Source organism: Chelonia mydas, chromosome 1, assembly GCF_015237465.2.
Source record: "Chelonia mydas isolate rCheMyd1 chromosome 1, rCheMyd1.pri.v2, whole genome shotgun sequence".
Lineage (NCBI taxonomy): Eukaryota > Metazoa > Chordata > Testudines > Cheloniidae > Chelonia > Chelonia mydas.
This window is the reverse complement of record NC_057849.1, coordinates 239,576,428-239,594,868: the sequence shown is the minus strand read 5'-3', so window position 1 is coordinate 239,594,868 and position 18,441 is coordinate 239,576,428. Positions and strand designations below refer to the sequence as shown.

Sequence of the window (18,441 nt, the reverse complement as noted above, 5' to 3'; positions counted from 1 at the left end):
TGTTTCCAAACCAGTGTACGTCAAAGGGCATCACAAGATTTAAGTGTGCTTGGGGATATGGAGCGTGGAGGAAGAAGATTGCTTGGTATTTAGGTCTTGAGGTCATGTGGTGGTGTACAGGAAAAATTATTATAAAAGGCAAAAAAAGGCTGGAGTGAGACACTTAAGGTATGTCTATACGTGCAGCGTTGCAGTGGCACAGCCGTACCGATACAGCTGTGCTGCTGCAGCGCGTCTGGTGAAGATGCTCTAAGCTGACGGAAGAGAGCTCTCCTGTTGGCATAAAAAAAAACCCACCTCCGCAAGCAGCATAAGCTATGTTGGCGGGAGAAGCTCTCCTGCTGATGTAGCACTGTGCACACAAACTCTTATGTCCATGTAACTTACGTTGCTCAGGGATGTGAATAGTCCAGCTCCCTGAGCGACATAACTTTTGCTGACATAGGCTACAGTGTAAACACCTTAGTTCTGGTGCTGTTTGTTTTGTCTGGAACCTCAGGAAAAAAAGATGTTTAATTGGTGATCATTGCTTCTGATTCATATTGAAGGTAATACTAATGGGTTAATATAAAACATCAACTATCCATGTTTTGGTAAAGGCCCCCAACTTTGCATGTATAGCTGAGACCAGCCTGGATGATACACCCAAACTGGTTCTGCAGTAGTTAATTCTATCTGAGTAATTAGTACACTCTGAATCCAAGAGGAGTTATCAAGGATATGTATGACTATGCTGTTTACATCCAACAGTAATTATGATTATCCCTTCTGACCTTAAAGTCTGAGTCTCCTGGCCTGAAATTAGATCCAATGGTGTATCTGTTTCTAGGCTGAAGTTAAATGGGGGCTATTATTGGTGTGCAGATTTCCCTTTTACACCCTAATGGTCCTCGGTACAGAGGAGTTTGGATATGTGAAGGTAGGTAGTGCTCAGTAACGTCAACACCCACATAGATCTATCTTCTAAGTGTGCACAATTATTTCATGGCTACCATAATGACAGTGGGGATTTCCCAGCTGGTTGCAGGCTCAGTGCATACAGCTGGCCACATTCTAAATCATCTGGTATTTGGGAAAGGATTAGCAATTGGAAAGTTGAATATTACGCCCATGTCATGGATTGAACAGTGACTCCTGTGTTCTGAGGTTAGGGCACACAGCATACTGTTGGGACAAGGGACCTGCTTTCATTATCTGCTCCCAGGGACTCCGAATTAAACTTCAGTGATTCAAAAAGGCTCTGAAGGAGAGTACTGTATTGCTAACAGATGACAGTTATTGCTATAGTAATCCCTAGGCTTAGCCTTCCCTGGCTTCAACTTCACAAGTCTCCGTCGTTTGCAGATGACTTGTGAATGAGGAGGTGAGAGGGAACATTGTAGAGAACTAGTGGCAGAAGTCTCTTGGAGAACATGGTTGATTGAGTCATAAAGTTGTTTTGAATCCTGGTACCCTGGCCATGTGAGAGTCAAGGAAGTGGTTCTTTTCCTCCATTATAGCATCTGCAAAGTCTCAGTAGATTTATCTGACCTGATAGTCTAGTTAACCTGAACTGACTGTATGGCTGACGATATGACTCCTTCCTATGAGGAAATTACGGGTATTTTGGGGAGGTGGGGTGGGGAATCAGATTCAGACCGAAATGTCTACATCTATAGAGGTGGAACAGTATCTAGAGGAGCCAAATACTAGGTCTTCCTTTGTGTGAGTTTCAGCAAGTGTTGTTCTCAGAAGATCTGGATATGTTGTAAGAACGTTGTGCTGTTACCTGTGTCTGGACTTCAGTGTAAGACATGCTTGAGGTCTTCTGCAACTAATAGTAAAACATTAAAATCTGTAAAAAGTATAGATGGTCATTTTCTAACAAAAAGGTATTTCACCCAACAGGAGTTAACTCTGGAAGTAAATATATAACTATTACTGATATAATTTGCAGATGACACAAAGATTGGTGTAGTGGTAAATAATGATGATGACAGGGTGTCCTACAGAGAAAATTTGGTAAGCTGGGCCCATTCAAACAAAATATGCTTTGATACGGTCAAATGCAAAATCATAAACATCTGGGAAGAAAGAACGCAGAGCATACCTACAGAATGAGGGACTGGAAAACAGTGACTGTAAAAAGGACTTAGAGGTCATAGTAGGCAAACAACTGAACGTGAGTTCCCAGTTCAGTGATCTGACCAAAACGGCTAATTCAATACTTGGAAGTATAAACTGGTGAGATGGAGTTGGCAGGTGAGTTTGCCTTTATTCTCATCAAGTGGGGCTTATCTTACTGTAATAAATGTAAAGACCCTGAGTTTTCAGCAGGTGTATTGGTTGATCTTTTATTGTCTCCTCAACAAAATGGCCTATGGTTTATAACCTTCATCATGGTACTAACTTCTTGCTCTTCTGGCTGACAAGGGGAGTGTGATATTTTACCTGACAGGAAGAACCATATCAATCACAGATTCTCCTATGTAAGTCATTGGAAAGAGGTAGTACAACAAAACCAAATGACTTTTTAAATGAAACATTTATATGAACAGTAATAACTATAGTTATATTGGGTAGCATCAAAGATAATGAGGGATAGGATACTTTCATATTTCATGGCATAAATCATCTTGAGATTAGGAAGAAATTTTAGGTCAGGGGGTTTGGCTTCCATTGCATCTGTACAGGATCAAATGCAGCAAGGCTCCAGTCCTACTTGGGGCCTGTGAGTATTCTCACAGTACAATTAAAAATAGTAACAATTCTGAGCCTAATAGTTTTCTAGAATTTTTTCTATTTAATCTTAAAGATCATCTTACTATTAATTAAGCATGACTACTCCATGGTCTGGTTACTAGCTGGTGACACAAAAACATATACATATGTGGCAAGTTTGCCCAAAGCTATAAGGTTTTCTTTGCCAAAAATCTTGGGAGTGACTGCTAAATATGAGGGGATAGTGAAATACATGAAAAGGAATTTCACAACAAAATCACATATTTACAATTTCCTGTTTAAAATGTATTCTGACAATCATATGAGTTCAGTTAAATTAATTGGGGGGTTAATTGAAGTCCCTTTAGGTCAGTTACACCAAAGATGAATATGGCTTTAGTTGTTTTTCATGTAATAGGATATGTGTGATTATTGTTCTCTACATAACTAAAATACTACTTTTAATGTGCTTTTTGCATGCAGTACAATCTAGAAGCAAATGGAAATCCATTTATAAGACACTGGGACGTATCTGAGGCCATGTAGTGAATCAGTGATTGAGCCATATTAAAACTCATGACTCAGTTCTGTGTTCATTCTTCTACATTCCACCTCTTGGCTACCAGAATTGATGAGAATTCACTGCTTCCATTCACTTCAGTTGCTGTTGTGAGCACTCAGCACTTCTGAAATCAGACTCCTTGTTTTTCAAGTTGTACACCGGAAAATGAGGAACACCGTGGCCATCTGTGAAAATTTCAGTGTAAATGACTTGACTAGCATCATGTCAGAAGGCTGTGGCAGAGACAGATAGAATTGAGTTATCCTGTGTGGTATTCACCTGTCTTAACCAGAAGGCCATCCTTGCTATTCTGTTGTTTCCCTCATTTGTTGTACATCTTCTAATGTTGAGACTGAATGAGGCAGAAATCCTACAGATAGCAGCCTTATTCACTACACAACCCTGATTCATTCCGTGAGCATTGAATGAGTCAAGGGTCCTATGCGAAAAATAATAGTTGATCCTTTAGTTAAAAACTGTATCATAATGTGTCTGTATAAGGAAGCCAAATTAAGGTTGCAAAGGCAACTTTAAACCTGACATTTCTTAATTTTTTCCTGCTCTTACAAGGATAACTTCATTAATGCTTGTGAAGAACTGAAATATTATGGTGGTGGAAGCCATATAAGTACAGAGAGAGAGTCATTTGCTAAAATGAGGTTTTCCTGTGGGGAGTGGGGGCTGATTGGAGATAAATGAAGTTTGTTCCAGGGTTGGGAAAGCCTTTTAAGAGTGATTCTTTCCATGTGAAGTATTTTTGGTTTGTTAATTTGCCCCAAACTGTTAGGGCAAATTGGGATTATGGGATGGTTATGAGGGCTGGAGAGGTCTTTATGATATGTGATTATAATGTGTTTAAAATTATATCACCTAGAAAGTTTGACGGGTACAATAATAATTCAAAGTAAATAATAAAATAAACAGAAGCTCTGAAAATATTACTGGTTAAGCAAATTTACCACAGAATTTCATGCTGAGCTATTAAGACTTCCTGCTGGTGGTGGTAACTGTTCTAGTGGAGTTATCTAGTGCTTAACTGAGGGAGTGAGAATTACATTAACACCTACAGTAGGAGGGAAATAATAAGAAACACATGGTTAAAATCAGTCATATCCTGTGATCCTTTCTATATCATAAAAGTCTAGAAAACAGCAACTGCCATATAGCGACAGATAGTGAACTATGGAAGGCCAGGCTAGCAAAATCTGGTGCTGTACTGGTCAGGTATATTTCAAGTTAGGATTGAAATATATTGGCATAGCTGAAGCAAGAAATCATAAAGCATAAGTACAAGGGAGATTTAAAAACAAACTAGTAGTTTTTACCTTCAAATTAGATAACCTATCAATGGGGAGGGAGGGGGAGGGAGAGCTTATCGCACTTCACCAAACTGAGCAATATGAAGTAATTGTGTACACCCTGAAGATTTGTGCCAGGATACAGTTTTAAAAGGATCTCAAGTGTTAATGAAACAATTTAAACAGTTGTTTAAACAATTAAAAATATAAATAGAAGCTCTTTTTTCATCTATTTTAAAAGCAGAAACCAAGATATGATAGAGGAAAATTAATTTATCCTTCCAGACCAACAAGGCTAATATTGACCTATTGGTACTCAAGTCTGAAGTCCTGTTTTTGCATAGCAAAGGCTTTTTTCAAGGCCATTTTTATAATTGTTTTTTAATTCATCCGAGCACTCTTCATATTGCCTCTGGGTGCCAAGCAATATTAAAATAAATAACCTAAAATACATGTTGACAACTGTCAACTTTGTAAAACACCATTAAGCCAGCATAAAAGTGCTGGGCAGTGTAAAATTCCTTTAACTGACGTCATTGAGAACTGATACAAAATTACGCAAGATGGTTAAGTCCAAAGCAGACTGCAAAGAGCTACAAAGGGATCTCACAAAACTGGGTGACTGGGCAATAAAATTGCAAATGAAATTCAATGTAGATAAATGCAAAGTAATGCACATTGGGAAACATAATCCCAACTATACCGTTCTCAGCACAAACTCAAACTTAAGTACAATATCACCTTTTCAGGCAAGTAAACTAGGATCTTAAAAGCACAAGGTTTTCAGGAACTGTTTGCCCTCTAAAATAGAATATTAATTCCACTAGGAAACACTGAAGAGCACTCTATACCTTCTATAGCTAAGTGGGAAGGAACTGTTGGTGGATAGGTGATATAGGCCATTAGTCAGGTATACAATGTAGCTCCAAATAAGAGCCCATTGAAAGATGTGTCTGTATAAGTTGAGTGGCAATCTGAACAACTCCAGACTGCCATAACCTGGTAAAAGAAAATTTAAAATATAGTACCAGCTCAGAATAGAAGCTTCACTCTACCGCTCATCCCCAGTCCTAATACATGCTAAACGGTATATGACTAACTACTAAGTAATATTTATATCTAGAATCTTTCAGCAAGAAGGACCACTATAGATAGTGACAGCAGTCAGTACTACATAAAAAGTGAAATAAACGTCGGGGGCTCAGAAGAATATCCACCAGGATATAAAACTCTAAGTAGTTACAGTTATAGGCACATTGCTGGACAGACCTCCACTTTACTGTGATGTTTTTATTGTAACGTAAGCATCCTTGTGTCCTTCATAAGAAGGTGGGCACTTTAGGGTCATTTGAAAGGGAAGTGACTGGCCTTCTTCTCAACTTCATGCTGCACAATGGTGTTGGATATTTGCCTCATGATGTAGTAATGAAAATGTCTACCACATCAAACCTGTAGTGACACCAATGTCAAGCAGGCTGTTTTTTGTCTGTTTGTTGTGTTCAGCTCTAATAGCAAATGACTCCGTGAATAGGATTTTGATACTTAGCAAATACTTAGTATGTTTCCTTTCAGAGTAGCAGCCGTGTTAGTCTGTATTTGCAAAAAGAAAAGGAGTACTTGTGGCACCTTAGAGACTAACCAATTTATTTGAGCATAAGCTTTCGTGAGCTACAGCTCACTTCATCGGATGCATACTGTGGAAAATACAGAAGATGTTTTTATACACACAAACCATGAAAAAATGGGTGATTATCACTACAAAAGGTTTTCTCTCCCCCCACCCCACTCTCCTGCTGGTAATAGCTTATCTAAAGTGATCACTCTCCTTACAATGTGTATGATAATCAAGGTGGGCCATTTCCAGCACAAATCCAGGGTTTAACAAGAACGTCTTGGGGGGGGGGGAGGGGGGGTTGGAAAAAACAAGGGGAAATAGGTTACCTTGCATAATGACTTAGCCACTCCCAGTCTCTATTCAAGCCTAAGTTGATTGTATCCAATTTACTTATTTCATCAACTGAGCCTCTGAGATTGATTGGAAACTCCCACTGAGAGTGATTGGGGCTGCAACCACACCGCAAACCTGAGAGAGAGCCTGGAGGTAGAAAGAAGCCCAGGGATGGCTGGTGAGGTGCACTAGGAAGAGATGACTGAGACACTCCATGCCTCTCTCCCTTAGCCCTTGGGTTGGGACCCAGTGAAGAGGTAGGGTCCAGGTTCCCTTACCTCTCTCCCCTTCCCCCACATCCATCTGGGGAACAACAGACTACAGTTTGACTGCAGGTCCACTGACCATCAGCCCATCCCAGGACTTTGAGGGGTTGAAAAACTATCAAGCCATGGCCTGCCCACTGGGCTTTCTGGCCTCCATGGGAAACACACTAAAGAGCAGGAAAAGGCATTGGTCTCTCAGGAAACTAGCCTCCTGATATCCATCCTCTGTGTCCCTAAGTCCAGTATTCATATGCTTTTATCAATCATAGACCTACGGGACACCAAAGGATATGCAGCCGCATGTGAGCAAGCCAGCATACTCTGCCCCACCTCTTCTGCAGTTAGAGTCCCTTCCTTCCCAACCAGGTCAGTTAGAAAGACAGGAGGGAGAGAAGTGAAGAGAATCAACAAGCAAAGTGAAGAAACAATTGATCCTGGCAGCAATTTAATCATTCTCCCTCCAATTAGTTATTCAGTCTTTCGGTGCCTTTTTCCAAACAGACGTTCCAGGAACTAATGAAAGAACCACATCCAACATGGCAGTAGTGCAAGAGGAGTCACTCAAGCTGTTACCTTTCCAAGCCTGGTAGACTCTCCACACCTATTAGTGAGAGATTGTTAGAGCCTGCAAAGGACTTGGGGCACATTCCAGCATCAATACATGTCAGTTCCAAGACCAAATTTAACCCAAGAGCTGTGACTACCTTTTTTCACATCTGGTACCAGGATCAATTATCACAACAGCTGTCCAGGAAAGATCCAAGTACCAAGGGCCTTCTAAAACAAAGAAAAAGAACCCTAAGAGACTAGATCTGTTTCACAGAATAATCTAGTCCTTTGTCAGTTTCCAGATGTGTATTGCCTGCTACCAGGTGTTTTTGGCAAAATGTGATGGCTTGCACTGGGACAGATTGTCTCTGTTTATAAAAAGACTTACACAGGAGCACAGGGAAGAATTAAAATAAATCATGAAAAGGGCAACTTCTCTGCAGACTGTTTTGGATGCATCTAATACAGCTGCATGCACCACAGCCACAGGCTTCAATTATTGGGAATACCGAGGCAGGTCCAAACCACAATAGACGGTCTTCCATTCAAGACTCAACCTCTTCAACTCAAACACTAATGAGACCCTCTACCTGTTAAAAGACTCTAAAGCTACTTTGTGTTCTCTGGACTTGTCTCCTTGGGGCTGGAGTGTACAGCAAGGCAGACCTCAACCCTCCTTAAAATGGTATCCCTCTCCTCCATGCCATAATAGCTCACAGAGAACATAACTCACTGAGAAAGAAGCAGAGGTTCAACAAAGAACAACCACTGCCTCTTCCTCAGCTCCAGCAAACTCAGTTGCTTTCTCTCAACACTGTTTCACAGCACAGCTGAGAGCCTGGAAGGCGGATCGCTACCAATTTCCCTCCCTTTTGGTAACAGCTGTTTTGTTTTGTTTGTTTTTGCAGGGGGGTGAGGGGGAATCTGGACTAGTATCACCGTGGACAGATGGGTCCAAGAGATAATGGAAATTGCATACAATTCTAGTCCCTTCCTATTTTCTCTCCATCTTGTCTATCCCTCCTCAAGACCACTCTCATGAGATACTGATGAATCAAGAAGTGGAGACTTGACTACATCTTGGAGCAGTGGAAGAGTTCAGGGACAAGGTGATTTATTCCCATTATTTGCTCATTCTGAAGAAGAAAGAGGGTTGGCATCCTGGTTCTTCAATATCTCCGCACTTTCATCCATGGTTTCAAATTCAAGGGAGTGGTATTGGCCTCAATAATTCCATTATTAGATCCTCAAGCCTGGTTTGCAGGTCCTGATAATCAAGAGGCCTATTTTCATATATTCATACATCTGGCTCACAGAAAATTCCTCATGGTCCTAATAGGAATATCTCCCCAGGTCCTGCCCTTTCGCCTTTCCTCAGCACCAAGACCATTCACCAACTACTTTGCAGTCATAGCAGCTCACTTAAGACGACATGGGATTCAGATCTTTCCTTATCTGATTGCTCTGGGGAAGTTCTCTGAGCAAGTGACCAAAGCAGTTCAAGTAACATTAAAGGCTTGCCCACACTGGGTCTGGAGGTCAGAAAAAAATCTACACTTATTCTGACTTATAGCATAAAGTTCATAGGAGCCATGTTAGATTACAGGTCAGTGACAGTTTCGCTTCCACAAGAAAGATTCCTAGCTACAGTGGACCTCATCAACCAACTTTAAATTTTCCCCAAAATCAATAAGAGCATACCTCAGACTTACGGAACATATGGCTTTGTGTACCTATGTGATGCTGTTTGTCGGATTTCACCTACACTCCATGGACGCTTGGTTAAAATCAGTGTATCTACCCAGCAGACACTATGTGGACACGCTAATCTTGATCCTGCAAGAAGCCCCCTTGGTTAAACTGGTGGAAAGACCCACTTCAGGTGTGCAAGGGAGTACCCTGCGTGCTACCTCTTCCTACCAAGATTCTGGTGATAGAGGCCTACATTTAAGGATTGTTGAGTTCATCTAGATCACCTTCGAACACCTATGGCCCCCTCAAGAATCTTATCTGAATATAACTGTCCTGGAACTCAGATCCATCTGCCTGGCATGCAAAGCATTCCTTCCTCTACTCCAGGGATCCACATTCAGCAAGTGCTGATGGACAATACCACAGTTTTTCTTTTTGTCCGATGAGGAGCCAGGTCCTCCACTATGTCAGGAGGCCATTCAGCTCTGTACATGATGTATTCATCACTGGCCCTCTATCTCCCAGGCATTGAGAACTCTCTAGTAGATCATCTCAGTAGACCATTTTGAATTTATTTCTATTCCATAAGGGTTCATCTAGCAGCAGTATCTGCACATCACCATCCTACCTGAAATATTGCATTTTCTTACCCTATAGTGGCACGATTCTTTAAGAGACTTATTAATGTTTTTTTCCCCAGTTTGAGAGCTCCATACTATTTAGGACCTTAACAGAGTATTAAGAGGGTTGATCGTTTCCTCTCTTACAACATGTAGCAACCTGTTTGTGATACCTCCTATCAATAAGTATTGTCTTTTTAGTGGCCATTACATCAGCTTGAAGTATAGGGTAGATTCAGGCTTTCATGGTGGTCCCCCTTAAACTGTTTTTCATAAGGACAGGATTGCTTTTAGGCCTCATACCAAGTACTTACCCAAAATTGTTTCAGAATTTCATATAAAATAATATATTCATCTTCCAGTTTTCTTCCCCAAGCCTCACTCAACCATAGATGAAACTAAACTTAATACTCTTGATGTAGTACGGGTATTGTCATATTACCTTAATAGGAAAGAATTATTCAGAAACACACCTAGACTGTTTGTGGCCTTTGCTGATTGGGTTAAGGGTCACAGGCAATGTCATCAGAGAGATTATCAAAATGGGCATCCACTTGTATAAGAACATGTTGTAAGCTAGACACATTAAAGCTCATTTCACTAGCGATTAGGCAGCCTCAGCTGCCTTTCGGAACTCTTTGCATATTTCTGAAATTTGTAGGGCAACTTCACAGAGCTCAGTCCATACATCTGTGAGACAGTATTCTTTTATAGAGGTTTCCAGATTGGATGCCCCTTTCAGCAGGGCTCTGGTGCAGTTATTGTTCAAGTAGGAATCCTGTTGCCTACCTCCAAAAAGACAGACAACTGTTTAATTACGAGGAGTGGAATTCTTGCAGGTAATCACTTACAGAAGAAAGAATAGTTACTTAACTGATAGTAACTGTTATTTTCTGGAATGTGTTGCCTACGTGACCTGCCCTCCTTCTCCACTTGTCGAGTCCTACTCCTCTGCAATTCTGTATTGGAAAAAGAACTGAGGGATGGTTGGGACTTCTCTGCCCTTCATGCCTTTTGGGTGGTGGTTGGGAGGAGGACATTTAGGGCACAGGTATGGCCCGGCCAGACACGGCTGGCCAAAAGAATCCAGTCTTGTATGTGTGCTAACATTTCTGTGGATAAGATTTGTTAATTTACATGCCCTGAGCTGGCTGGTTCTGCAACAGCAGACAAAAAACATTGCAAACCCACAAAAATAGTGGCTATTGTTTTTTAGTGTTTCAAGTTTTGCAGCTACTCTGGTAGACTTTCAAAAATAGATATTTAAAGTGTAGAGGACATTTCCATAGTGATAATTTCGTTAATATATACCATATTCTGGGTGTATCCTACTTGAGCATAGCACCTTTCGGACTTCGTTTTAAAAATGTACTCTGCCAAAATTACATTTCATGTTTTAAAAATTAGATCTTTAAATTCTTATTTTATTTTTTTTAAAAAGATGATTTCATTGATTATAGCGAGTGTGAGTTTAGGAGGGGAAAGAATCAAATAATTGAATACTCTCATTAAGGAAAAGAAACTATGCTGTATTTTGACTTTTCTTTCCTGGCTAGTGGGAGCTGTGTTAAAAGCAGATGCGTGTGATCTTAGATCACAAAAAACCCACTGAAACCTCAATAAAATGTCATTCATAAAGATTTAATTGCTTTTTAGAAAATACTTTTTTCAGCCAAAGTGTGCAGAAGCTTACAGGCCTTTCATAAATTGGACTCTGCTAATTCAATAGAAGTTAAAAGTTACTAAAGAATAGGTTTTTTCTTCAATCCATTTTCTGTTCGATTCTAAACATTATAGTAGAATCAGCACTAAACAATTAATATAGTAGTTTAATCTCTGAAAACCTGATTTCAAATGTAACATCAGTTATGAAATGTGGCAGTTGGTTGTTTATTTGTATCACAGAACCCACTTTCTGCTTAGTAGATGTTGAGGATTTGAGTAGCTAAGACTGCTGCAGATGAGGTTTAAGATGTATTGGCAGAGCTGGTGGGGACAGGGAAGGGTTGCAGTTGGAAGACTGTTTGCTGCAGCACAGGCAAAAGGTGCATTGTTGGAGCTGTTGGAGGGAAACTTTCACAGTGCCTGCTTTTAGTGTATTGAACCTGAGCCTGTCTTTTTTCAAGTTTATTGTCTTACCAAAATCTAAAAGTGAAGGTGTGTTTTGTTTAGGTGGTTTTCTTGTTTTTAAAATAACGAAAAAAAAACTATTTTAATTCTTCAGATTTAAAATGTTAGTCCCCTAACAGATAATTCAGCTTTTAACTGGTTGGTTGAATACTCCCCTCCCCCCACCTATATGGGTATGTGTACATTGCAGTTGAGAGTGAGCCTGGGTAGACAAATTGATGCTAGTGTGTGAAAAAAATGGTGTGGACACTGCAGCTATGGTGGCGACTTGGAATAGCTGTCCAAGCTCAGACCTTGGGGGTCAGGTGGCCTTTAGAACCTGACCCACTACCTGATTTGTAGTGTCCACACTGCCATTTTCAGTATGCTAGCTCGAGCCCTGCTACCACGAGTTTGTCTACCCTGGCTGGGAGGCTTGCTCTCAGCTGCAGTGCAGACTAACCCTATGAGGGATAATAAGATGTCCAATATTTGTCTTCACCAATGATTTTATCTAACATGATTACCAGACTGCATTGTGGGAGAGTAGCCTGACACTTCACCAAGTCTTGATCTGAGCAGGGAGGTAGAAGATGAATAATCTTTGTTAATCTGGAATAAAATAAATAGAGGGCTGACACTTCATGCTCTAGGTCATATGCCATCTATCCGTTTCATTCATAATAAAAGTTCAGCTTTCCCTTGATGTATATTCTTTGTATCTTTTTCTAAATCCATTGATCTAATGAGATTACATCTTCTCAATCCACACTGACGAAAACTATTTTATTAATGGTATGCTCCCTACTTATCTTTCCCTTGCATATTCTTTGTGCTTGTAAGCAGTCCAATGATAGCTATAAACAGCACCTCATAACAGCAGCCTCTGTAACATGAAGATTTTGAGGTTTTTAGTTTTATTTACATTACTTGATCTTACACCTATAAATTCAAAGAGCCCAGTACAAGGATGTGAAAAAAAATGCTAAAAATTGCTCCTGAGCTCTGGTTAGGTTATATATGGCAAGCTGTGGGAAGCAGTCAGTGTTCCAAGTAACTAGAGTAGTTTGCATCCAATGAAGTGAGCTGTAGCTCATGAAAGCTTATGCTCAAATAAGCTTTTACTTCTGAAACCTGTCAAATAAATTGGTTAGTCTCTAAGGTGCCACAAGTACTCCTTTTCTGTTTGCGAATACAGACTAACACGGCTGTTACTCTGAAACCTAGAGTAGTTTGTTTACTCTTCCTGGAAGACTCTTCCACCATGAGGGGTGAGGAAAAGGACAATATCATCCTTTAAGAGAAGACACTGTAGCATTCACTTCATTCCGTATTCCTGCAGGAGAGCTGGACTAGAAGCATAGACTGAGTGCCAACTTCACAAACAGTTCTGAGACCAGCTATCTCTTTTATGCTCCAGCTGTAGGCAAAATGGAGTGCAGTTTCTTTTAGCCCTCTATACAACTAATTGTAGTGCACCTTCGTGGCCCTTCACAGGTTGGTGCTTGCCAGTATCCCCTCATAGAGGAGGCCAAATATTATTGGTAACATGTTCCCACTCAGCCAAAATACTGTGTGGCCAGAGTTCAACTAAGATGGGTTTTCATCCATAAAACAGTTTGTGAATGTTTTTTTTTTTTTCCCAAGAAAAAAAAACGAGGAGTACTTGTGGCACCTTAGAGACTAACAAATGTATTTGGGCATAAGCTTCCGTGGACTAAAACCCACTTCATCGGATGCATGCAGTGGAAAATACTTTAGGAAAATAGATATACACAGAGAACATGTATTCCTACTGTATTTTCCACTGCATGCATCCGATGAAGTGGGTTTTCGCCCACGGAAGCTTATGCCCAAATACATTTGTTAGTCTCTAAGGTGCCACAAGTACTCCTCGTTTTTTTTGCTGATGCAGACTAACACGGCTACCACTCTGAAACCTGTCACCATGCAAGGCACGTTTTTTCCAAGGTAGCTTTAACCACTAGGATCTCTTTTCATGCTCAGCTGTCTTCCCTGATCTTACCATAAGTATGTTAACTATTTACAAATTTCTCTTGCTTTTAATTTTTAAATTCTGGCTGATCATTATATCTAGTGTTCTGGCTTCATTATTCCTATTCCTTCAGCTGGTTCTGTTGTGGTAAAGGCTACAGGATTAACTAGGGAGGTGCTGTGTGGACTCTACCAGAAAGACTACGGCATCTTGTAGGTAATTCTTACCATGACATAGGGAAAGCATAGGACCTGTGTAGAGTTGCACAAGATGATCTGCTTCTGGAGTCTGACTTCTGCACCTGCTAGTCTGAACACTACCGAGCTCCAATTCCTAAATTTTGGGGCAAAGTTACTATCTTCCAGCCTTTCTATTTGGCTTCCTTTGCCCAACCTGAGCTGATCTGTCATGCATTGTGTTTTAAAAATCTGAGTTTCCTTAGCTGCAGGAAACCAAGCCTACCTTTCCCATCTCTTAAAGCCCCCCTGGGGCTTTTTGTTGGCACATATACAACAGACCAGTTTAATTTTCAGGATCTGTTAGAGCAACAAACCGTTGGCATCTCTTTCCTTGTCTCAAAAATGTCATTGAACAGCGAGGAGTAGTGTAAAAAAATGATGACAGGTTGCGGGGAGGAGAAACTCACAAACAGAAGTTCTGATTGAATGCTTGAGCTTGCTAGTTGCCCATCTGAAAAAGGGTGACTCCTTGACAACTGTGACTGCTTGCTAGCTGTTAGATATGTGGTTCAAAACCAAAACTGAATAGAGATGAGAAATGCTAGACTGGAAAAGCAGTTGTTTGAAGCAGTGCGAGGTGGTTTGTATTTTAATTATACAATGTTTTTACAAAATCTGCCTCTGTTTTCTGGGGGGGTTTTTTGTTTTTTTTTTTTACATGAATTTAGTGTTGATGAAAAGTCTCAGCCTATTTAATAACTCGGATTGGTGGGCAGAGACCAACCAAGCAACAAAAGACCCACCCTCTCAGGTGAAGGAGGAGGGCACAGAACCCAGGAATTGGTAGATTAAATGGGGCAAAAAATGTGGGGGAGAACAGTGGTAGAAGTATAGGTCACAAAGTCTAAACAGAGTCCAGAGAGGAACACCTACCAGAGAACAATAGACAATGCCCATTGCTCTGAGGAGTCATCAGTGGATGCGTTAATGTACGGGACTCCAGAAGAAGGCTCCACAGTCTCACCTCTCATCCCCCCAAATCCATCTTTCTTCTCTTGCACTGATTGACATCCCTGGAGGCTGAATCTTATATATTTTTTTATTCACACAGTTAGCACAACATGGGCAGCAGCTACACAAGCTTCAACACACACCAGTAAGCTTTCATCCTGACCTTAGTTTTCTAGGAATAAGAGCAGGGACTTAATCTCCATGGCCAATTTAGTATTTGGCCACTTTGCGTAGACAGACTGCCTGCCTACCTACAGAATGTGCTCAGCCACTGAATCATTGATGGAAAAACTACAATTAAAAACTGCACCATGAAGTATTATTAGTAAGCGGTGGTGATGAGTTTCTGTGATGTGATCACCTATTCTCTGGAAACAGGACTGAGTGTTTGAATAGCTTAACGTTTCTTTTATTCTTTGAGGGTAAGCTGTTTTACTTTTCAAAAACTGCCCTGATTCTCCTACCTTAGAGAGTAGACACTGGTAAAACAAAGCAGGAAAAGGAGATAAGATTTTGAACAGCAGAAAGATGGAGCAATAGGACCATGAAATACTTTTTTTCTCCCTTTCAATGTAAAAACCTCTTCACAAGAGAGAGCTTCTCCTTAGGTTCTTACTGCAACATGTTCCGAAATATGCACGTTTTACCTGGTGTATCAGGGTTACAAGTCAAAAAAGCAAACATCGTTCTGAGATGTATTAACAGGAGTGTTGTAAGCAAGACACGAGACGTAATTCTTCCGCTCTACTCTGCGCTGATTAGGTCTCAACTGGAATATTGTGTCCAGTTCTGGGTGCCACATTTCAGGAAAGATGTGGACAAGTTGGAGAAAGTCCAAAGAAGAGCAACAAAAATCATTAAAGATCTAGAAAACATGACCTATGAGGGAAAATTGAAAAAATTGGGTTTAAGTCTGCGGAAGAGAAGACTGAGAGGGGACATAACAGTTTTCAAGTACATAAAAGGTTGTTACAAGGAGGAGGGAGAAAAATTGTTTTCCTTAAGCACTGAGGATAGGACAAGAAGCAATGTGCTTAAATTGTAGCAAAGGAAGTTTAGGTTGGACATTAGGAAAAACTTCATAACTGTCAGAGTGGTTAAGCACTCGAATAAAATGCCTAGGGAGGGTGTAGATTTCTATCATTGTAGATTTTTAAGAGCAGGTTAGACAAATACCTGTCAGGGATGGTCTAGATCAGTGGTTCTCAAACTTTTTTTTCGCAGACCACTTGAAAATTGCTGTGGGTCTTGGTGAACCACTTAATGATTTTTCCAAATGTTGTTTGTACCATTAGCTAACTATTGTAAAGCACTTTGGATAAAAGTGCTATATAAAAAAAGCCAATAATAAACGTTTTTAGTTCTACAAATAAAAGCACACAACTCATATTTTAATATCAGTAATATCTTACCTTTCTAATGCGATGGATGTGCCCTCTCTCCCCCACCATGGCAGCCCCCAAGCTGAGGCTAGGAACGTGCGGGGTCTCTCCTCCGCCACAGAGCTGAGGCTGGGAAGGAGGGCAGTCTCTCCTCAGCAGCCACAGCCCTGGAGCTGGGGAAAGACACCTCTTTCTCTGGCCGCCGCAGCCCTGCATGTCCCAAATTTCCCCCACCCACTTCCTCTTCTCACTCCACTGCCCCCTCCCACCTACACCCTATTTCCCGCAAGGCTACCACCTCACCTTACATGTGTGTCTTCTCCAGGGTCCAGGCACCTAATTAGTGGCTCCACTAATTAGGTGGGTGGCCCTTCATTCTCTTTTGTGCGGCCGCCCAGGTGCACCCTGTTAGGGGGCTTATTCCTTCACCCACACTTCCCTGGTCCTTCTCGCATGAACAGAGAGTAACAATAGCCCAAGTCCAGAGGTGCAAACAATTCGATGTTTATTGGGGTGAACTTCCAGCAAGCATGATTCCAGTTTCCTTCCTTAGTATCCTCCTTCCCAGCTCTGACACCACAGAGCCTTACACCTGTGTCCCTGTTTCCATTCCTGCCCTTAGCCAAACATGATTCCAATTTCCCCACCCCCATTCCCTGTTCCCGTTTCCCCCTTTACAAAACATGATTCCAATTTCCTTACCCCCATTCCCTGTTCCCATTTCCCCCACACACACACACCCCCCACCCCCTCACTTCCTGATTGACTGCAGACTATATAGTAAAACTTGAGTTCTGCTTAGCTATACCTTAACCAATCATTTTCCTGAAATTTAACTAACCAATCCTAACATATTGTAACATGATTATGTAACCAATTATATCCCACCACCTTAATTAGTTTACACCCAGCAAAATTAATTATACAGCAGACAGGAACGATCACAGAACCAGACAGAGATTATACAGACAAACAATAGCGAAGTGGGAACTATAATGACAAAACAATACAGAAGTGAGGATTTCACATCCCAGCTATTGATAAGTGAGTTCTTGCCAGACAGGATGCTATCAAACTAAGTTTCCTTTTACATTTTCTAGGCACTTCCCTTTCTCTGGAGGTGATAGGCACTATCAGGACAGGATTGTATTCCTAACAGCCCAATAGCACCTTCTTTCAATGTGACTAGTTTGGAATGTAAGGATGTGACCGGTCGCTTCCCAGCTTATGGCTGCCTCTGCTGCTTAGCCAAAGGCCTTAGCCTAAGAACAGGGCCTCAGACTGTCACAGTAAGAGAAGGACCTTACACCGGCAGACAGTGATTTTGATTCTTTCTTTTATACCTCTATAACTAGCCAAGTGATAAGCATACACCTAAATTCTTAAAGTACAGGCCTTTGCAGACAGGCCTGAATATCTATATCCTAACACACACCTTAGAGGAACTGTCTGCAGACCACCTGAATGGAGCTCTTGGACCACAGTTTGAAAACCTCTGGTCTAGATAATACTTAGTCCTGCCTTGAGTGCAGGGGACTGGACTAGATGACCTCTCGAGGTCCCTTCTAGTCCTATGATTACACAAGGAAATCCAACTGTGTGCCACTCCAGCCTTGCCATCTTGTGCTATGCTCTCATGTTAGCTCACATATATATTATACATATATAGTATATTATATATTATACATTATATATGTGTTAGGACCACATATATAATACTTAGCTGGGAAGTGGTATTGGTGATTCAACAGATGGGACTCTTTCCTCTGAATTAGTACTGAACTAAATCAACCCCAAGGCCCTGGTGTACTGCTGAAGATGCTGATTTTTTGCATAAATAATGAAATCTAATGTCAAGGTTCTGACCACTTGTGGTCATTCAAAAATCTCATGCTTTTGGTTTTTTTTTTATTAACAGGGCTGCTACTAGTGATATTCTGACCAACCTGATTAATTACATTCTGCCTACCTGTGTCTCTTCTTAGTTTTTGTTGATTAGAGTATTTTTCATTTTCTGTCCCTAAACTATTTTGTAGTGTTACGTTCTGTCAGACAGCTGCTCTGTCCCGTCCCACTGATGGAGGAAATCATCCCTCTGTGCATCTCCAGTCTGCAGTGGGTTTTGGGCA

General features: G+C 40.9%; 1 protein-coding gene across 18 annotated transcripts in view; it reads left to right on the top strand.

The window, feature by feature from the left end:
* Nucleotides 1-18,441, top strand: part of ERC1 (ELKS/RAB6-interacting/CAST family member 1) — a 551,656-nt gene that overhangs the window by 252,471 nt on the left and 280,744 nt on the right. The gene's annotated exons all lie outside the window — the stretch shown is intronic.